Source organism: Balaenoptera ricei, chromosome 8 (assembly GCF_028023285.1).
Source record: "Balaenoptera ricei isolate mBalRic1 chromosome 8, mBalRic1.hap2, whole genome shotgun sequence".
NCBI lineage: Eukaryota > Metazoa > Chordata > Mammalia > Artiodactyla > Balaenopteridae > Balaenoptera > Balaenoptera ricei.
Window position 1 is genome coordinate 57,159,020 of NC_082646.1, and position 23,020 is coordinate 57,182,039.

Here is a 23,020-nt window from a genome sequence, read left to right on the forward strand (position 1 = left end):
GTGGGCTTCAGTAGTTGTGGTGCATGGGCTCAGTAGTTGTGGCTCGTGGGCTCTAGAGCACAATCTCAATAGTTGTGGTGCATGGGCTCAGTTGCTCTGCAGCATGTGGGATCTTCCTGGACCGGATCAAACCCGTGTCCCCTGAATTGGCAGGCAGATTCTTAACCACTGTGCCACCAAGGAATTCCTAGTTGACTTTTAGATAAAGGAGATTATCCTTGATAATCTGCATAGGCCTGATCCAATAAGTTAAAAAGGTCTTGTGTGCAAAAATGAGGTTTCCTAGAAGAGGAAGAACTTCACCTATGGACTGCTGCTTCAGCTCCTACCTGACAGTTTCCAGCCTCTTGGTCTGCCCTACAGATTCCAGACTTGCTTGGCCAGCCCCTACAATCCCAAAAGCCAATTACTTGCAACCAATCCCCTGACCCTTCTCTCTCTTTTCTCTTATTCTCTCTCTCTCTCTATCTATCTATATCTATATATCTATATCTATATCTATATCTATATCTATATATATATATATATATATATATATATATATATAATTTTTTTTCCTCCTAAAGGCTTTGTTTTTGTTTCTTTGGTAGAATCCTGACTGATACACTTCCTGAGATCACAGGGCTAATAACTGATACAAATGGAGTTCGAATCTAGGTCCATCTGACTTCAGAACATTTGAAGTCAGAGTGAGCATGACAAAGCCTAAGTGGGTTCATGTCACAGCTTACGTGAATCCTTTCATTGAATCTATCATATACCAGAATAAAAATTCCTAGCAGGACTATGTTTGTCAAATCTGTTTTGGTTGCAAGCAACAGAAGATGCAACTCAAAATGGCTTAAGAAAAATTAAGGGGGCAGCGGCAGTGTGTGGATTTATGCCTCATGTACTGGAGAAGTTAAGAGAAGTTCTGGTTTCACCAGGAATAGTTTCTCTCCCTCCAACTCTCAGCTTTGCTTTCCTTTTTTGTTTTTTTAATTTGTAATCCCTTTCTTGGTCATGCTGTCCCTTCATGGTGGCAAGATGGCTGCTGTAGCTCCAGCCTGCACACTCCTAGGTCCAGTCCTAGGGAAGAAGAGAACTCATTTCTCCCATATCTGAAGTATAAGTTGTAGGAAAAACTGAGCTTTGGGGGCTCTGATTGGTCTGATGTGGAGATGTGTCACTACTATCAGTGATGTGCCAAGCATCAGTTGCTCTGGGTCTGAACTGTGTATGGGGATGGGGCCTGCCTACCCAACCAACATGGACTGAGAATAAGGTGGAGTAGACTCCTGAATGGAAATCAGGGGTTGTTACTAGAAGTAGGTGAATGAATGCTAAGCAGTCCAGAATGTCCATTTCAGTGACGTCCACGGTCAGACTCACCTGGCCCCTACCCCACTCCTCCTCCTACCCTATACAACCTACACTCCAGTTTTACCCAGACACTTGCCATTCCTTCAATGTACCCCAAACTCTCTTTTCTCTGTGCTTTTTGCCTACTATTCTCTCTGCTTAGAATGCCATTCCTTGTTATCCTCCATCCTGAAAAAGGTAACCTTTTCTTTAAGACCATTTGAAATAATAACTTCTCCAGAAAACCTTAGTGGATGCCTCTGACTGAATTACTCTCTCCCTCTATTTTTTTTTAACATCTTTATTGGAGTATAGTTGCTTTACAATGGTGTGTTAGTTTCTGCTTTATAACAAAGTGAATCAGCTATACATATACATATATCCCCATATCTCCTCCCTCTTGCGTCTCCCTCCCACCCTCCTCTCCCTCTTCTTTGTTGTTTTTGCTGTTGTTGTTGTTTTGAGTTGGCAGCATAACTAAATTGTTAATTCTAAAATGGTCAGTTACCTTGGTAAATCACCAAAAGAAAGTGCAAACATGACAACAGAAATATGAGGCTAAAACTGGCCAAAATTATCAAGGGACTGATTCTTTCAGACTTTAGAAAATACACTGATCATATCAAGAAACTTCGTTTAGCTGTTATTTCTACAGTTAGTATGCCATGACAGTTTGCTGGCTGTAATAACCAAATAACTCTTTTTTGTTTTTATAGAGATATTTTTGTTTCTATACAGAAGCATTTAGCACATTCTTCCTGATATTATGGTGATTTAAGCACCTTACTAGTTTCTCCTAGTCTGTGGGTTCCTTGAGGGCAAAGACAATAAATCAATCACCTTCATAACCACATGGTGCCTGTAATAGTGTCTTGCATATATTTATTTGTTTGAGCAAATGTTTATGAGGCATCTGTTCTGTGGCAGGTTCTATGTTGGTTATTGGAAGAAGCACTATTTAAAAACACAACTAGACCACATATGCTTCTGTCTCAAATGGAATGGCCAAATTCCTTCAGGAGCCACTTAGCTAGGCAACAAATCCAGAATTTGAACATAGTCTGACACTGGAGTGTACAATCTTAACCACTGTGCAATGCCATCCTCCAATGGTTAGGGCACAGGATATGGAATCCCACAGGCCTGGATTCAATTCCAGACTCTACCAATTCCTAGAGTAAGACCTTGGGTAAGCTGTCACATCCTTCTAAAACTACAATGTCCCCCATCTATGAAGTAGGCATAATATTTACATCTACCTCATGAGACTGCTGTGAGAATTAAATGAGTTAATCCATATAAAGCATTTAACACAGTGCCTGGCACAGAGCCAGTGCTAGGTAAATGTTTTTATTATTACATTTTCCAGAAAAGTTGAGCCCCTCAGGTATAATTTGGAAGGAAAACGCTAAACAGAGACAGTATAAAATAAGAATTTGATACTGGTTGGGGGAGAAGAGAGAAGAGGGAGTGGGGAATTAAGTCACAGAGCAGGGACTTCCCTGGTGGTCCAGTGGTTAAGAATCCGCCTTCCAATGCAGGGGACGCGCGGGTTCAATCCCTGGTCAGGGAACTAAGATCCCACATTCCGTGTGGTGACTAAGCCCGTGTGCTCTAGAGCCCGTGTGCCACAACTACTGAGCCCACACACCACAACTACTGAGCCCACATGCCACAACTAGAGAGAAGCCTGGGCGCTGCAACGAAGAGCCCACATGCCGCAACTTAGACCCAATGTAGCCAAATAAATAAATATAAAAAAATTAAAAAGTCACAGAGCAATAGATGGGGATTCTGAGGAAAAAAGTCAGCCAGTGAGAAATTCTGAATGATGGAGTTGACCAAATAATAATAACAACAACTAGTGCTTACCACGTGCCACGCAATTCTAAGAGTTTTCCATATAATAACTCAATTCTCAATATAACACTGTGAGATACATACTATAATTTTCCTCATTTTATAGATAAAGAACTTGAGTCACAGGTTAAACCACTTGCCCAAAGTTCAACAGCTTGTGACTGGTAAAACCAAGATTTGAAGCCCCACAGTCTGATTCCCAAGTTTTTGCTCTTAATCAGTATGCTATACCATGGAGGTCAATTTGGGGGAGTCAAAAAATTTAGGATAAGAAAGTCATCCAAAATAGGGACCCAGATTTCTGCAGAAATATGTCCTATCATCACAGTATTATTTATTGAACATCTGCTATGTGCCAGGAGCTGCTTTTGGTGTTTACACGTATTATTTAATCCGCACAGAAAACTTATGAGATAGGAACTGTCATCCTCATTTTCAGATGATGAATTTGAAATTAAGTAATTTACCCAGGGCTACATAGCTGGTAAAGCTAGTAAGCAGAATCAGGACTGGAATTAAAAAAAAAAAAAAAAAAAAAAAGACTGGAATTCAAATACATCTGTCTCCGAAAGCTGTGTTCTTGTCCTTATGGCAAAAAATTGGCAACAACTTAAACACCCAATAATAGAAGAACAGTTCAGTAAATTTTGCTATATTCACTTTTCATATTCAAATTCAATATATTCAAATTCAGCTACTAAAAATTAGGATTTTAATAGCATGGGAAATTTTCTTGTGTTAAGTGACTGTTTTACGTGAACGGGTAAAACTGCATATATGTAATGAGTTCAACTAGGTTAAAATTTGCACAGAAAAAAGATGAGAAGGAAATACACCAGTTGCCTCTGAGTGGTAGAATTACGGATGATAATTTTTTCCATGTCTTTATACTTTTCTATACTTTACAAATTTTCTACAATGAAGTCATAGTATTTTTATAATCAGAAAATAGTAAAGGAGATTCTTTAAAAACTAGGCTCCATGTTTCATTTTTTGAGAGCCCTTCTCAGTATGGCACTAGTGGCAGAGCTACAAAAGAGACTGAATACACAACCTCAAGAGTTTCCTGTGTCAATGTCAAGGTCCTAATTGACAAAGGATGGAATCCTAACAGAGACGGGGAACTTTTGGCAGAGTAACCTTAGAATCTTAAACTTCCAGATTCTCCAGAATTCTCTGTTCCAGCAGAAACAGCCCCTTCTCTCTTGCCAGAAGAAAGTAGTCTCTCATTGTCTGGAGATGCTATAAAAGCCCTAACTGAGGCAGGTACTTGTCTTCTTCCTCAATATCTGACCCTATTGCCCCATCTGTTGCCAGGCTAATAACCATCTCTGGGGGGAGACAGCTTCTACACTGAAGGTATTGCAGACCCTCGTTGATACATACTGGAAGAAACCAGGGGAACATATGTGGGAATGGATCTTGAAGGCATTAGACTTAGGGGGATGAAGTACAAGGCTGGATAGGTGAGAACAGTTTTCAGGATTGTTGGATATGGAGTGTGAGCTGATGCTGATTATACTAGGAGAACCAAAACACCACTATAGGCCTCTGGTTAGAGTGGGGAATTAAGGAAGCCAAGTGATAAAAGGGCTTCTAGCCCAAGTCCATTGCACAAGGTGAAATGCATTCATAGATCTACCCTGTAGTTAATTACCCAGTTTCTGAGAGTGGAGATTGGTAGAGATATATTTAGCAGATATCAGAATCTTTGCCTTGATTTCCTGATTTGAGGAATAAAACCTTTAAAGCAGAAAGGGTGGGACTTCCCTGGTGGTCCAGTGGTAAAGAATCCACCTTCCAATGCAGGGGACGCAGGTTCGATCCCTGGTTGGGGAACTAAGATCCCACATGCCGCGGGGCAACTAAGCCCGTGTGCCACAACTACTGAGCTCACGCAGCTCAGTGAGAGAGCCTGCGTGCCGCAAACTACAGAGCCCACGTGTCCTGGAGCCTGCGCACCACAACTAGAGAGAGAAAACCCGCGTGCCGCAACGAAGAGCCTGTGCACTGCAACAAAAAGATCCCTCAAGCCTCAACGAAGATCCCATGTGCTGCAACTAAGACCCAACGCAGCCAAAAAAAAAAAAAAATTAAAGCAAAAGGGGCCAAAGTGGAAGCCCTTGATATTACCCAGACAGCCCACTGCCCCATCAAGCCAAGGGAGAAAATTATAAGCAACACTGCATCTGGAAGGAATTACAGAGATGAACACAGACAGCCTTAAAGGATGTAAGCGTGTTCATCCCCATTATACCCTTATTCAAGTCACCTTTCTGGCCTCTGCAAAAAGCAGATAGACCCTGGCAGATGATGGTGGACTATCATAAACTTAACCAACTTGTAACTTTAATTGTAGCTGCCACACTTAATGGGATACCTTTACTGTAACACAGCCTCTGGCACTTGAAATACGACTACTGATCTGACAAACATGTTCTTCTCAATTCCCATTGGTAAATAAGATCAAAAGCAGTTCACCTTTATCTGGAAAGGATACTAGTCTACACTTGCTACCTTGACTGAAGTTTATGTCAACTCTCTTGCTCTGTCACAGAGTGGTCTCTAGACCCCTTAGTCATCTTCTCATTGCAGAGAGCATTAACAGTCGTCCTCTAGAATGATGGCATCATGCCAGTGGTGCTGGTGAGCAGGAAAAGAAAGTACTTTAGATGCCCAAATAAGACATAATTGTTACAGAGAGATAAACTCCATGAAGATTCAAGGCTCACCATGTTAGAGAAGCTTTTAGCGGTTCAATCACCTAGAGTATGAAAAACATTCCATCTAAGGTAAAGGACAAGTTTTTGCACTAGCATTCCTATCACTGAGGAAGAACCACATGCTTGGGGGATTTTGAAGGTAGCATATACTGGACTACAGATGCTGCTCTGGTCCATTTCCCTGATGACTTGGAAGGCTGCCAGTTCTGTTTTTTGCTCAAGGCAAGAGAGGGTTCTGCAGCAGGTTCAGTCTGCAGTTCAAGTTACCTTAACACTCAGGCATATGACCTAGAAGATCTGTGGGGCATAAGGATGTTATATAGAATCTCTGAAAAACCCTACAAGGAGAGTTGCAGCCCTAGAGTTCTGTAGCAAGACCATGTCTTCTATGGCACAGAACCACTCATCATTTGAAAACCAGATACTACATGTTACAGGGTCCTAGTTGAGAATAATTGCTTGACACTGGGATACCACATGTGGTAGGCTGATAGTAGTCTCCAAAAAGATATCCATGTCTTAATCTCTGGAACCTGTGAATGCTGCCTTACATGGCAAAATGGAGTCTGCATGTGTGATTAAGTCATGGATCTTGTGATGGGGAAATTATTCTGGATTATTCGAGTAGACCCTAAAAGCAATCACATGTATCCATATGAGAGAGAGAAGCAGGAGTGGCACACAGATAAGAAGAGAAGGCAATGTGGCCGTGAAAGCAGAGACTGAAGTAATACATCCACAAACCAAGGAATGCTGGCAGGCACCAGAAATACTGGAAGAGGCAAGGAACAAATTCTCCCCTCAAGCCTCCAGAGGAAGTGTAGCCCTGCTGATACCTTGATTTCAGCCCAGTGATACAGATTCTGAACTTCTGGCCTCCAGAACTGTGAGACAATAAATTTCCATTGTTTTACGCCACAGCTTTAAGTTTGTGGTAATTTGTTACAGCAGCCATAGGAAATCAATACACCAAGTTACTATATGACAGGAGCTGCCCATCATGAGTGAGTATTATCAGATCCAGCAAGCCATAAGGGTTGGAAAAGCAATCCATTGTAGGGTGGAAATGTTGCATTTGGTATCAGACCCAAGCAGGTCCAGAAAGCACAATTACAGTATGCCTAGATCCCCATGTCACCTATTTCTGTTGCAGTGAGACCTCGTCTTCAATTCACACCTATGGCCTTTGTGGGGAGAGGGGATGGGCCCACATAACCAACTGACAGAGAAGGGAAAAACTCAAACCTACTTCAGAGATGGGTTGGTACAATTTGTTGGTACTAGTCAAAAATGGACAGCTGCTTCATGACTCAAAGGGTAGTTGTAAAGGATAGTAGTTAAGGAAAATCCTGGACAGAGATACAATCAGTACTCTTAGTTGATTACTTTGTGAGGAAAGAAAAGTGGCCTGAGGTACAGTTCTACATGGTCTCCTGACCAATGGTGAATGGCTTGAAGTGAGTGGTCAGAGACTTGAAAGAAACACCATTGGAAGATTGGACTAAAGAAATCTGGGCAAGAAACACGTGGATGGACATGTGGGAGTTAGTATATAAGTCTTTGTATCCCAAGTTAATGCCATAAGAGAACATCCACCATAGAGAAAGTGCTCAACAACCAGGAGAGAGGATGATTTGTCCTGTGGATGTCAGTCAGCCTCTCTTCTCAGCTACTTCAGCGCTAGCACAATGGGGCCAGGAGTTGAGTGCTATGATGACAAAGAGGGAGGCTATGCATGGGCTTAGCAGGATGGGTTCCCTCTTATTAAAACTGATCTAGTTATTGCCTTTGCTAAATACCTAAAAGGCCAGTAGCAGAGATCAATGCTGAGCTCTAATCTTTAAGGAAACCAATTAGCCTCTTGGTAACAGGTTGATTACATTGAACCCCTTTGTTACCAAGTCCAAGCTCGCTCTGCTCGCCACACGACAGGCCAATAAATCAGGAGAAAAGGTGTTGAAGCAATGAATAGCAACTTTATTCGGAAAGCCGGGCATCCGAGAAGATGGCGGACTAGCGTCCTAGAGTACCATCTTATCGGGGTCTGGTTGCTACTTTCTTTTATAGAACAGACAGGGGGAGGAGGTGAGGAAGTAAAATAAAAAGGCCATAAGTCTTGCAAAATATCTCCTGGTTTTGGCCAGCCTCAGGGAGGAGATGTGATAATTTCTTCTTTTCTGCAGCCAGTCACAGGTGGGCAGGGTCAGGGTGTTTCCCTGTGAGCTGAACAAAGACACTCTAGTTTAACATTCAGGCAGAGGGGCAGGGTTCCCCAAGGGAGGCCATTATGTATGTCTATAGCTATAGACCGAACAAAAGCAACTGAAAGCAAAGGTCAAAGTAAAAGAAACAGATCTAACATGGAGTCAGGTTTTGTTCTCCCCTGTTATAATTCCCCACTGTCAATGTCCATTCCACAGTCTTGTGGGATAAGGGGCAATGACCACTCTAACTGCTTCCTGCTGTGTAGCGGTGACAAGAGGTGATCATGGAATGGAATTGATCAGCCTTGGGCAGGGAATAATTCTCAGAATTTTTAGTAAATAGTTCTCAATTATTTGAACCTAATGCTGTGCTGTTCAGTAGAACAGGATTAAACAAGTAGATTGACCTGCCCTTCTCCAGCCATAAGGAAATTGTAATCTCAAGTTAAGGAATTTGGTGCTTTTCTACATATGGGAAGATGCAAGAGTCTGGGCTCACTGAAATCATTTCTTTGATATACACCTCACCTATCTGGGGTCAGTATCCTGTGTTTTCACATTCTGAGTTTCCTCAAGGCTCACGGTAGGGAGTGGCTGCAGTCTGCTGGCTGCTAGATGGCAGGTATTCTTTCCTTCCTGAGTTCCCCCAGGGCTCATCAGCTCACCATCAGTGGTGGCTGCAATTGCTGATGACTGTGACATCCTTTGTTTACTGATATGGCAGAAAATATTCCATTTCTCAGATCCTCCTCTTGGTCAGGAATTCGACAAATATTTGGGAGACATTTCATGACCAAGTTTTGTCCCACAGCACTGGGAGGCTCATCCCAGATCAGGCAAAAATTCTTGTTGATATGCCACTCCAGGTGCTAATTTCTGGATTAGGCCCTGTTGATAATTAAAGACTCTCTGGATCCTCTGTCTTTCTAGTCTATTATGATCCAGGAAATCTTTCCCCTTGTTGCTTCTTCCCATACTTAGAATCACACTATTACAATTATTCTATAAGAGTCATAAATGTGATCTATTTCCTCAAGATGTTTAGCCATCATCAATTTTGTTGGAGGCTTGGTTACACACTGGGTACTGTAAGAGACAACAATCTTATATAATAGACAGGATATAAGCAACGCAGCTAGTAACACTGACAAAGTCATAGTGCAGCAGGGAGACGCAAATCACGAACAATTAGGAAACAAAGAACAAATTAAAACAATGCTTAGGGTTTCCCTGGTGGCGCAGTGGTTGAGAATCTGCCTGCCAATGCAGAGGATACGGGTTCAAGCCCTGGTCTGGGAAGATCCCACATGCCGCGGAGCAACTGGGCCCGTGAGCCACAATTACTGAGCCTGCGCGTCTGGAGCCTGTGCTCCACAACAAGAGAGGCCACGATAATGAGAGGCCCGCGCACCACGATGAAGAATGGCCCCCACTTGCCGCAACTAGAGAAAGCCCTCACACAGAAACGAAGACCCAACACAGCCATAAAAATAAATAAATAAATAAACCCAAAGTTTAAAAAAACAAAACAAAACAAACAAACAAAAAAAAAACAATGCTTAGTATAACTGTTCGTAATCCAGTTACAATAAGCCATCAAGTCCACAAGAGAGCCAGCTGGAGAAAGCCAAATTCTGGCAGGACCAGGTAGAGAGAAAAAGATAAATGTTTCATCGTTGTTTACAAGGGTATACTTTATCAACTTGTTGTAGCCCATAGCATAAGAGAAAAGGTTTTTCTGGAAAACAAAGATTAAGGCTAGTATATTTCCCAAAGTCAAAAAGTTATAAATCATGTTCATCAGTTCATTCAGTCCCATGTAATTAATTAATTCCTGTTGATCTAGATGAAGTAATCAGGTTTTCCATTAGTTTTTTCATTTGTTACCCAGTCCAGTGGCATTATCTAAAGGCTATCAGAAACTTATATTTGTTTTAAAAAAGTTCCTTTTTATGCCTTCTTGAAGATGTGGCAGTTTTGCAAAGCATCACCCTTAGCTGCCAATGAATGATAAAGGTCTTAAAAAGGCAAGGTTAAAGATCTCATTACAATTCTTCTTGGCAAAGAAGCTTATCCAAGTTGTTGTGACATACAACATTTTACAATAACAACTAAAACTATAACATTATGCCAGGACATATGTAAATTTCAGAGCTTTATATGATTTTTACAATTTTATATTAATAACATTTATTCATACCATATAATCTGAGGAGGCTTATCACTCATTTGACAATGCTTTCTGTGTAATTTAGCATACTGACCAATTCTAGTCAGTTTAATATATATATTTTTTTTCTCTGAGGTGCCTCAGGGTCACAGTTCCCTAGCCCCAAAAAAGGAAGAAAATCTCAACCAACGCTCCACCACAGGTGAAACCAACGCAATAGGGAAGGATACCCTGGTATCGTCACACATGAGTCCCATTATCAAACTGGTCTCTCAGGGTCACAGTTCCCTAGCCCCACAAAAGGAAGATTCCCAACCAATGCCCCATCAGTCCAAAAGGGGAGAACCCCAACCAATGTCCCATCAGAGATGAAGCTGAATGAATGACCAAGGATGGCTCAAAAGGGAAAATCCCAAAGAACGCTCTGCCGCAGGCCAAACCAATGCAATAAGGAAGGCTCTCAGGGGCTCTCTGAAGCATCCCAAAGCTAGCTGAAGTCAAAAGATCTTTAATTAGAATTTGATAGGAAATTCATCAAAAAATCCAAAAAAAATTTTTTTAAACATTTGGTCAGATAGAATATTTAAGAATAAAATCCATTTACCAATTAAGTTTAATCTAACCTCAGCCTGACAATGCATAAAACTCCTTTTTACTCAAAACCTATATCCCACTTTCCTATTATACAGTGAAATGTTTTATTATTTTTAGTAGCTTTAATTACATATTTAAATTAGAATCCCCAACTCTTAAAAACTTTAATTTCTAGTGAAAACCGAGAAGCAAGTAATAGTTATCAAAATCTGGAGAGACTGTCTTAGGTAATTTTCAGAACATAATTATTCTTATAGAGTTTACCTAAAAGCTCTTATCTCATTTACATTTACTTTAATTTTTTAGTATTTATTTATTTATTTATCTATTTATTTTGGCTGCACCGGGTCTTAGTTGCAGCATGCAGGATTTTTATTGCGGCATGCAGGATCTTTAGTTGCAGCACATGGGATCTTTTAGTTGTGGCATGCAGGCTTCTTAGTTGCAGCATGTGGACTTCTTAATTGTGGCATGCGGACTTCTTAGTTGCAGCATGCAAACTCTTAGTTGCGGCATGCATGCAGGATCTAGTTCCCTGACCAGGGATCAAACCCAGGCCCCCTGCATTGGGAGGGCGGAGTCTTACCCACTGTACCACCAGGAAAGTCCCTACATTTACTTTAAAGTTTCATCCTATCAAGTTATTTTCCTTGCAACAGATGTAATAAGGTCTTTTTTGATTCCTAGGTACAATAAGGTATTATGCTTAAATTAATGACTCTAAAGACATATCTATATTAATTAGATCAACGAGTTTAAGCCACCTTCAATACCAGATATCAGTTTAATGTTGAATAAAGACATATCTATATTAATTAGATCAACGAGTTTAAGCCACCTTCAATACCAGATATCAGTTTAATGTTGAATATTTTCCAGATTATGTGAACCCAAAATTCATTCTGGCCAGTTTTATATTCCTGAGTATTTATATAAGTGCTTAATTTTTTTTAAAGTCATTTAAGTAGAGCTCTTTTACGAATTAATTTTGGTAATACCATACATCTACAACACACATAGACACATACAAACACACAAACAGAGAAACCTCATAGTTCTCATTTCAAAATTTCAGCCCTGAGTCAGGTACAGCAATGTAAAACTCATCAGTTAACAAAAGAGGTTGGATTAAAATTGGGTTTCTGGCAGATGGAACAAATCAAGCTCACTTGTCTAGATGGCTGAATCTTTTTGCTAATACTTATAGAAAAGACATTTAGGATTTCTATTTATCCTTGACAATTCAATTTCTAAATTACTTTACTCTCTTTTCAAAATTTGCATTTTAAAAAGATGGCAGAGATAAGGGTTCCTGAGAAGACCAGGTAGGATATTTGCATCTCAAAGATACAGGCAAGCTTCTCCTAGGATGACCTCAGGGGGAAAGAGCTCTTTCTCCTTTTCTTGGGTTTCCATTAGTGCCATTTGTAGGCTTAAAGCATGCTCCAGTGGGACCCTGATGTCAAGCTGTTCTGGCAAAAAAGTTACTTGAGCATTTAATTTACAAAGGATATCTTGTCCCAAAAGGGGGATTGGACACTCTGGCATATATAAGAAGCTATGTTTCAGGGTGGGGTCCCCTAATTAGCATTCTAGAGGTTGTACTTCTCCAGAAACTCCCATGACCAGGATAGACTGAGGCGTTTTCTGTGCCACCTTGGTATTTACCACAGAATATGTGGCACCCATATCTATTAGAAAGTCAATCAATTTGTTCCCCACTGTCATAGTTACCTGGGGCTCCTGTGGGGAAATTAGAATCGGACGCCTCAAGCCCAAGGGAGTCTCCTGGCCTCTTCATTCATTAGCAGAGTGTTCCTCTCTTTCTTATACGAGAGGCTCCTGTCTTCCTTCTATTATTCTCCTTCTTATTCTTTAGTCTAGGGCAATCTTCTTCCCAAAGCCCTTCCTCCTTTCAAACCCAGTAAGCATTATATTCATAAGAGTGTGAATGTCTGCCCAAGTGGGATGGTGAGTGGCAAATATAGAGGTGAAAAGTTCAGTCAAACGGAATGGGTCCTCTCAGTAAGCAGGGTTATGGTTTTTCCAGTTAAGCAAATCCAAAGTCAAGAATGAATTGTGTACCCATATAAACCCAGCTGGTTGGCCATTTGCATTAAGGCCTCCTACAAGATACTGGCACATGGGAAATTGCCCTGCTGTGGAAGTGGCTCCCAGTCCAAACTGGGTGCCCTGTCAGGTCTTAGATGGTGATACTAAACCAGGTCCCTGTGCCCTGGGGGTTAACATAGAAACTTCTATTCGACTCCACGGGTAGGGGAAACAGGAGGCGGTAAAAGAGTGAATATGTTGGCGACATGGGGGGGTAGCTGGAACAACTGTTGGTGCAGAGTGTTCGGCCAGTGGGGGAGCTGGATAGGCCGGAGCAGAGTTTAAGTTTTGAAGTAACATGTCCCCACTCTCATTTTCTCCCTCTTCCCCTTGTAGAACAGGTTCCCCCTTGGGTTTTCTTTCAGACTGCTGCACCATAAGATGGCAGCCCTCTGACTTCTTTTCCTCCTGATGCAATAGCATAAATGCTTCTACGTATGGAATCTCATCTCTTTCTTAGTCATAGGCTCAGGGCTATGTTTTGCCCATTTATCTAATATACACCCCAAAGGGCTTTCCTTCGCAATAGATGAAGTATTTCCCATTTTTATAAGTTTGATAACACCAAAACACAATAGATGCAAACAAATTCCAACACAAAAAGCGCAAACAAATTCCAACATCGATGCACACAAAACAGAAGCCAACGAACTGGTTTCCAAATCAGGCAGAGTCCAACAACAATTCCCCTCTCCAACAGGGTACCCCAACCAAATGCAAAACAAATTGAGGGGGGAATTTGTTCCTGGTTGTACACACCAGAGCGACTTACCCTATAAAGATTGAGTCTGTCGACTTGCAGAAGTTTGTTGATTCCTTGCTCCAAATGCCGAGCTCTGGGGTAGCCAGTGTCACTTCAAGGAATTTTTTGAAGGAAAGATCCTTAAAACAAATTGTCCCAGCAGCTGCTAGGGCCTTGCCCCAAAATTGCCTGATCGGGGCCAGTTAGCCATGAACAGCAAGACTCCTGGCTGGCTAAGCCAAATTTGTTACTGAGTCCAAGCTCGCTCTGCTCGCCACATGACAAGCCAATAAATGGGGAGATGAGATGTCGAGGCAAGGAATAGGGACTTTATTCAGAAAGCCAAGCATCCAAGAAGATCGCGGACTAATGTCCTAGAATACCATTTATCAGGGTCTGGATGCTAGTTTCTTTTATAGAACAGAGAGGGGGAGGAGGTGAGGAAGTAAAATAAAAAGGCCATAAGTCTTGCAAAACATCTCCTGGTTTGGCCAGCCTCAGGGAGGGGATGTATTTTCTTCTTTCTTGCAGCTGTTCACAGGTGGGCACGGTCAGAATGTTTCCCTGTGAGCTGAACAAAAGCAAGTTAGTTTAACATTCAGGCAGAGGGGCAGGGTTCCCCAAGGGAGACCATTAAGTATGTTGTCTAATAGCTATAGACAACATCCTTTTAGTGATTATAGTAAAAAAAAAAACCAACAGAAAGCAAAGGTTAAAGTAAAAGAAACAGATCCAACATGGAGTCAGATTTTGTTCTTCCCTATTACAGCACCACTAACAAAATATACCATATGAAAGGTAATATTGGATATTCTTTGACACTAAAATTAAAATATTAGTTGCTGGCACAGTGGCTTAGTGATATAAATGAGCTAGGAATGAATGAAAACTGGTCAGTTCTCACAAACACTTGCCTCTGAGGACTCATCTTGAGTTGCTCAAGGTGTAAGGCCCCAGTGAAAAAGCAACTAAAACCACAACCTTGCCAAAAATACCACATGGGGTCTCTACTTCCTTCAGAAATCCTATAGAAAGTGTCAGGAAATTCCAGAGACAATAAACCTGGTTAAGGAAGTGCATACACATAGCCCTTGTGCTTGAGGGCTGGGCTTAGGAAAAGGCTGATGGGATTTAATACATAAAGTTGGGGAGGGATGAAAGGGAGTTCATTCAACATCCAGCTTAACTAAGGCATTAGAGGAGGATGAGGAAAGTGTAGGTGGTAAAATCAGGTATTGCTGAATAAGAAGCATGGGCTAAAACAATTCCAGGTGGGCCCTCTGCTTTGAAAGCACTTCTTAGCCAGGCAGGTGGGTTTTAATAATAAGCTACCCAGCAGGCCAACTAGGTCCCCATGGTGAAGCTTCAGTTATCACGTGGGGATAAGAATGAGGTGTGGTTGATAGAACAGAAAGGAATAACTAGGAGCCACCTCTCATTTTACAGCCAAAGTACAGAAAGGAAATGTGAGAGCCTGTGGATACACAGCAAGTTAGAGGCAGAACTGGGACTAGAATTAGGGCTAGACCCTTAGTCAGCCCCTTTCTTTTGCATAGCAAAGATCCCTTGGAACCATCAGATCAAATTAACATCAACCTATTCATTCTTTGATTCAGTTTTTTCAATCAATCATTCTCTCAATCATCAATTCACTTATTCTACAAATGTTATTGAGGGCTCAGTGCAGGAAGCTGGGGTAAACAAAACAAACTATGTAAGACGTGATTCAGACCCATGGGTGAAACACTCATAAACATATAATTAGGCACAGGAATGGGAAATGATTATCTCAACTGCTGGCCCCAGAATCCCTCTTTGAAAAGGAGTTGACTTCGTTTGGGAAAAAACCTTGATAAGCTCTTGGGTAGAAGAAGAGGCCAAGAGCAGAAAGTGCCCTGAAATTGCTCTGCATGTGGAAGAGGTTTCTTGCTTCAGAGAGTAAGGGAAGACCAGAGAAATGGGAAGACTGGTACTACACAAGGAAAGAAAAAAGGAGGGACACCACGTGGCCAAGGAGCCAAAGAGGACTGAAGAGGGCCAGACTGACTCCTAAGGACTTTAAAGGATTTGCTGTGTGACCTGCAGCTTTTCAAGAAAGTCTTCTGTATTCATAAATACTGTGTATGAGCAGATTTGCCTGGAAACCAAGGAATAAGCAGAATTTCCCATCTGGATTACAAGGTAAGAATATAAGTCACAACTGAGGAAGTATAGGCATACTTCGAAAATATTCAGGTTCAGTTCCAGACCACCACAATAAAGTGAATATTGGAATAAAGCAATCCCATGAATTATTGGTTTCCCAGTGCATATAAAAGTTATCTTGGGACCTCCCTAGTGGTCCAGTAGTAAAGAATCCTCATTCCAATGCAGGGGACATGGGTTCGATCCCTGATTGGGGAACTAAGATCCCACATGCCACGGGGCAACTAAGCCCGTGCGCCACAACTACTGAGCTCATGTGCCTCAACGAGAAAGCCCACATGCCACAAACTACAGAGCCCATGCACTCTGGAACCCACGCACCACAACTAGAGACAGAAAAAAATCCTGCACGCCACAACTAGAGAGAAGCCCACACCACAACTAGAGAGAAGCCTGTGTGACACACTGAAGAGCCTGCATGCCCCAACTAAGACCTGATGCAGCCAAAAAAAAAAAAACCAGTTATCTTTACCCTATACTGTAGTCTACTAATTGTGCAACAGTAATATGTCTAAAAAAATGAATGATGTACATGCCTTAATTTTAAAATACCTTATTGCTAAAAAATGCTAACCATCACCTGAGCCTTTAGCAGGTCATAATCTTCTTGCTGATGGAGGGTTTTGCCTTGATGTTGATGGCTGCTGACTGGTCAGGGTGGTAGTTGCTGAAGGTTGGGGTAGCCGTGGCAATTTCTTAAAATAAAACAATAAAATTTGCTGCATCGATTGACTCTTCCTTTCACAAACAATTTCTCTGAGGCGTGCAACACTGATAGCATTTGACCCACAGTAGAACTTCTTTCAAAATGGAAGTTAATCCTCTCAAACCCTGCTGCTGCTTTATCAACTAAGTTTATGTACTACTGTATTCTAAATCCTTTGTTGTCACTTCAACAATCTTCACAGCATCATCACCAGTAGATTCCAGCTCAAGAAACCACTTTCTTTGCTCATCCATAAGAAGCAACTCCTCATCCAATAAAGTCTTATGATGAGATTGCAGCAATTCAGTCACATCTTCAGGCTCCACTTTTAATTCTAGTTCTCTTGCTATTTCCACCATATGTGCAGTTACTTTCTCCCCTGAAGTCTTGAACCCCTCAAAGTCATCCATAAGGGTTGGAACCAACTTCTTCCAAACTCCTGTTAATGTTGATATTTTGACTTCTTCCCATGAATTAAGAATGTTCTTGGGACTTCCTTGGTGGTCCAGTGGTTAAGACTCCACACTCCCAATGTGGGGGGCCCAGGTTCCATCCCTGGTCAGGGAACTGGATCCCACATGCCACAACTTAAAGATTCTGCATGCCACAATTAAAGATCTCGCATGCCATAACTAAAAAAAAGATCCCGCATGCCGCAATGAAGATCCTGCGTGCCGCAATTAAGACCCAGTGCAGCCAAATAAATAAATAAATAATAAAATAATCTTTAAAAAAGAATGTTCTTAATGGCATCTACAATGGTGAATAGTTTCCAGAAGGTTTTCAATTGAATTGGCCCAGATCCATCAGAGGAATCACTGTCTGCGGCAGTTATAGCCTTATGAAACGTATTTCTTAAATAATAAGATTTGAAAGTCAAAGTTACTCCCTGATCCATGGGCTACAGCATAGATGTGTTAGCAGGCATGAAAAATATTAATCTCGTTGTAGATCTCTATCAGACCTCACAGGTGATCAGGTGTGTTGTCAATGAGCAGTCATATTTTGAAAGGAATCTTTTTTTCTGAGCAGTATGACCCCACAGTGTGCTTAAAATAGTCAGTAAACCATGTTGTAAACAGATGTGCTGTCATCCAGGCTTTATTTTTCCATTTATAGAGCATGGGCAGAGTAGATTTAGCATAATTCTTAAGGGCCCTAGGATTTTTGGAATGGTAAATGAGCATTGACTTCAACTTAAAGTAACCAGCTGCATTAACCCTTAGCAAGAGAGTCAGCTTGTCCTTTGAAGTTTTGAAGCCAGGCATTGACTTCTCCTCTCTAACTATGGAAGTCCTATATGGCACCTTCTTCCAATATAAGGCTGTTTTGTCTACTTTGAAAAATCTGTTGTTTAGTATAGCCACCTTTATTAATTATCTCAGCTAGATCTTCTGGGTAACTTGCTGCAGCTCCTACATCAGCACATGCTGTTTCACCTTGCTCTTTTATGTTATGGGGATGGCTTCTTTCCTTAAACCTCATGGACCAACCTCTGCTAACTTCAAACGCCTCTTCTGCAGCTTCCTTGCCTCTCTCAGTCTTCATGGAATTGAAGAGAGTTAGGACCTTGCTCTGGATTATGCTTTGGCTTAAGGGAATGTTGTGGCTGGTTTAATCTTCTATCCAGACCACTAAAACTTTCTCCATATCAGCAATAAGGCTGTTTTGCTTTCTTATCATTCATGTGTTCACTGGAGTAGCACTTTTAATTTCCTTCAAGAACTTTTCCTTTGCATTCACAATGTGGCTGTTTGGTGAAAGAGGCCTACCTCGACATGCCCACCTCACTAAGTTTCATCATTTCTAACTTTTGATTTAAAGCGAGAGTTGTGTGACTCGTCCTTTCACTTGCACACTCAGAGGCCATTGTAGTGTTATTAATTGGCCTAATTTCAATATTGTTGTGTCTCAGGGAATAGGAGAGAGACAGGGCAATGGCCAGTTGGTGATGCAGTCAGAACACACACAACATTTATCCATTAAGTTCGCCATCTTCTATGGGCATGGCTCGCGGCACCCCAAAACAATAGTAATGTTGGAGCCCAAGGTAGGCCACCCCAAAATGTGCCTCGATGGCATATTGATTATTTTGAATTAAAGTTACTTAAGAAATAGCCAACGCAAGAGGGACACTGATTCTCCCTGCTGTCTCCCTGAAAGCAGGAAAGAAATCTCTCATGTGAAAGGTGCACCCCTGCATCTGGAGGTAGAAGGACACCCTTACTGCCAAAGATAGGAAATTCGGGACCCAGAAGCCTATATAAATAAACCTTGTTACTTCTTTAATTTACTAACCCAAGCCCAAGCTCTGTTTAGATTCTTCATTAATTGGGCACCCAAAACCTAAGTTTCCTAGTCCTGTCAATTCCTCACAAATTTATTCTTTGTCTAAAAAACATGAAAGCTTCCTGTATGGCCACTTCTTAGGTCCCATTTCTATGAGACTTCCATGTGCATAAGTCAAAATTTATTTTTCTTCTGTTAATCTGTCTTGTGTCAATTTTATTATTAGTCCAGCCGCAAGAACTCAAGAAGGGTAGAGGGGGAAATTTCCCTCTCCCCAACAGTAACATCAAAAACCATTGATCACAGATCACCATAACAAATATAATGAAAAAGTCTGAGATATTGCAAGAATACCAAAATGCAACACAGAGACACAAAGTGAGCAAATGCAGTTGGAAAAATGGCACAATATCTCCCCAGGTTTGAAATCTACTCATTCTGGGTGGTGTACTGTGAGGGAAAAAAGCAGGGACTCAGGGGTAGGAAAAACATGGGTTGGAATCATGTTCCAGACATTCATGCCATTCAACAAATATTGAGTGCATATGTTGTACCAGCTGCTGTGCCAGTTCTGCTGCTACAATAGTGAGTAAAAACAGACAAGGTCCCAGCACTCATGGTATGAATACCTAATGGGGAATTAGATAATCACACAAATAAATGTGTGATTGCACTCAGCTGACAGGTGCACAAAGGGAGGTCAGGGAAGGTTTCCTGGGAAAGTGGTGCTTGATCTGAGAGCTAAAGAATGGAGAGGTAACTAGCCTGGGGAGATGTTAAAAACAAGACAACAGGCCCAAAATAGAATCACTTATGCTAAGCTCCACACCACCAAACTGAGACTTGACTCAATTACAGTTTTGTCCTCCCAGAAATGGAATCTTAAACCAGGAAATCAGGAATCACCTTATCAGCATTAGCTAAGTAATCTGCCCGATAAACCCCTGGCATCCCCTATAGGGAAAGTAAACTTGCAGTAACCAATCTGCTTTTTTGCCTAGCGTAACTCCTTTGTTCTTGCTCCCCTCTGCCTATAAAAGTCGTCTTTTCCATAAAGCTCTTCAGAGTTCCTCTCTGTCTGCTAGATTGGATGCTGCTTGATTCATAAATCATTGAATAAAACCAAGAAGATCCTTAAGACTTATTCAGTTGAATTTTGTTTTTTAACAAGGAGAAGGAAGAACATTCCAAATAGAGAATGTATAAAGGTGCAGTGACAGGAGGGAACGTGGCATGTACCAGAAGCTGAAAGCAAATCAGTTAGGCTAGAGAAGAGAATAGGGGGTGGAGAAGAGTGGATGAATGTGAGAGGATTAAGGAAGTCAAATAGACAGGACTTGGCAATAGCAGTTAGAAATACTTCAGCTGCAAGGAGCAGACAATGACCAACAGTGGCTCAAATACATAAGGATGATGATGATGTGTGTATGTGTTTCCTCAGATAATAAGAAGATAAGAATTCTGGAGGTAGGAGGGATTTGTTTAGCAGCGCAGTGATGTCAGGGCCAGCATGATGTGCCTTCCACGCCTCATGACCAAGTCCAAGGCAGGAAGAATGAAAAAGGAGGCAAAATCCATAACAACTGCCTCTTTTATCAGGAAAGGAAACCCTTTCCTGGAAAGCCCCCAGCAGACTCCTAAGTCCTACTAGACAGAGCTGTCATCAGGCCACACCCAGCTGCCAGGGAAGCTGGAAGATCAACTGTTTAACTTTTCTAGACTCTTTAGAAGAAGTGAAAAAGGGGATTGGGAATGGGTATTGAGTTAGTAAGTTCACAGTGAGTTTGCAGGTGCAGGGCAGGGTAGGTGAACAACTGAATGGTTGGTTGGTGTCATTCTCTGAGTGGATAATACTGGAAAATCATGAGCTCAGTTTTAGATATGTTGAGTTTGAGGTGTGTGGTAAACTGAATAATGGCCTCCTAAGATACTTGTGTCCTAAACACTGGAACCTGTGAATATTACCTTATATGGCAAAAAGGGACATTGCAGATGTGATTAAGTTAAATACTTTGAGATGGGAGGGTCCTAGATGCATTCACAGCTGTCCTTATATGAGGGAAGCAAGGGAGATTTGATTCTAGAAAAGTAATAGATGTGGCAGTAGAAGCAAGAGGTTAGAGTGATGCAAGGAAGGGGCCAAGGAATGCAGGCAACTTCTAAAGGCTGAAAAAGAAAATAGATTCTCCCCTCAGAACCTCCAGAAGGCACCAACCCTTATGACATCTTGACTTTAGCCTAGTGAGACTGATTTGAGACTTCTGATATCCAGAACTGTAAGAGAATAAGTTTGTGTTGTTTTAAGTTTGTGATAATTTGTTACAGCAGCCTAGGAAACTAATGCAAGGTGCCTTTAAAATCAAGAGATGGCAGGTAGGTAGTTGGATATAATGGTCTGGAGGTGAAAGAAAAGGGCTGGGCTTGAGATATAAATTTGTTTTTTTTTTTAAATTAATTTATTTATTTTTGGCTGTGTTGGGTCTTTGTTGCTGCGTGCGGGCTTTTTCTAGTTGCTGCGAGCAGGGGCTACTCTTCGTTGTGGTGTGTGGGCTTCTCATTGCGGTGGCTTCTCTTGTTGAGGAGCACGGGCTCTAGGTGCACAGGCTTCAGTAGTTGTGGCACTTGGGCTCAGTAGTTGTGGCTTTCAGGCCCTAGAGCATAGACTCAGTAGTTGTGGCGCACGGGCTTAGTTGCTCCGCGGCATGTGGGATCTTCCTGGACCAGGGCTCGAACCTGTGTCCCCTGCATTGGCAGGTGGATTCTCAACCACTGCACCAGAAGGGAAGCCCCTGAGATATAAATTTGAATGTCATATTCATATGGGTGGCATCTGAAATTGCAGGAGGGCATAAACTCATCTGAGAATGACACTGTCACCTACCTGCTGTTTATCTTTCAGCAAGGTACTTAACTTCTCTGAAACATTTTTTATTGAACATTTATTCTGTCCTGGCACCATATCAAGCAATTTACAAGTGTCCTCATTTAATCCTCACAACCACTTTATGAGGCAGACACCATTTTTAATCTCCTATTTACAAAAAAGGAAAATAGGGTTAGAAAGATTAGTCATTGGGGGGAGGGATATATTGGGAGGTTGGGACTGATATATACACACTACTATGTATAAAATAGATAACTAATAAGGATCTACTGTATAGCACAGGGAACTCTACTCAATACTCCGTAATGATCTATATGGGAAAAGAATCTAAAAAAGAGGGGATATATGTATAACTGATTCACTTTGCTGTACAGCAGAAACTAACACAACAGTGTAAATAAACTGTACCCCGGTGAATATTTTTTAAAAAAGAAATGAAAGATTAGTCATTTGTGCAAAATCAGACAGTACATGAGGGTGACAAGACTAACTCCATTCCTTGTGCCTCGGCTCTTACGGCCCAGGTATCAGCAGTATCCACACCATGTAGGACTTTGTTAGACCTACTGCATGAGAATCTGAACTTTAACAAGATCCCCCAAGTGTACAGACAGAAGAAGCACTGGGCTCTAGCCTGCTTCCACAGTAGGTTCCCCTCAGGCAGGTACTTTCCCAGAGCCCAGCTCAGAGTTCTAGAAGCACAGAATGTTTTCCCGTCTGTACCTTTACCCAGGCCATTCTCTGCCTGGAGCTAATACTCCAGGTGTCTGGATTAGGCGCCTCCAGTATCCTCAGGTACTTTTATCTACTGTTACTCTACTGTAACAGAATTACTGTTATAATTCTGTCTCCTCCATTAATATGTGAACGTCTCCCGGAAAAAAAATAGTTTTCTCTCACCAGGTACCCCAACAATAGGCAAAACACCCAGAGCAGACGCCCAGCAACTATTTGAACCAAAGCATTAGTAGCACGTGAAACTTGTCACCGTACAAACCGCGCAGACTCAGGGTGGCCCTCCCTGGCGGAGACTGAGGCGGAGCGGAGAAAGGACGCGGAGCGGGAGGTTTAAACACTCCATCCCTGGCCTTCCGCCGGCTGAGCAGCTGAGCGGCTGAGCGCATGCGCGCAGCTCACGGGCACCGCCTCACAGGGCCTTCCCCGCATGCGCGGGAGCGCGGAGGCGGGTC

At 41.8% G+C, this 23,020-nt stretch overlaps 1 long non-coding RNA gene across 4 annotated transcripts; it reads right to left on the minus strand.

The window, feature by feature from the left end:
• Positions 1-7,913: 7,913 nt before the first annotated feature.
• On the minus strand, positions 7,914-22,923 carry LOC132370534 (uncharacterized). 4 transcript variants are annotated; one of them, XR_009504608.1, is made up of 5 exons: positions 22,824-22,923; positions 21,828-21,977; positions 16,532-16,646; positions 13,777-14,317; positions 7,914-8,147 (listed from the first exon to the last, which is right to left on the minus strand). It is a non-coding gene; the product is annotated as an uncharacterized LOC132370534 (long non-coding RNA). The 4 variants fall into 4 exon arrangements; XR_009504609.1 differs by lacking the exon at positions 16,532-16,646 and having other exon boundaries at positions 22,828-22,923; XR_009504607.1 differs by lacking the exon at positions 21,828-21,977.
• Between the last annotated feature and the right edge of the window lie 97 nt (positions 22,924-23,020).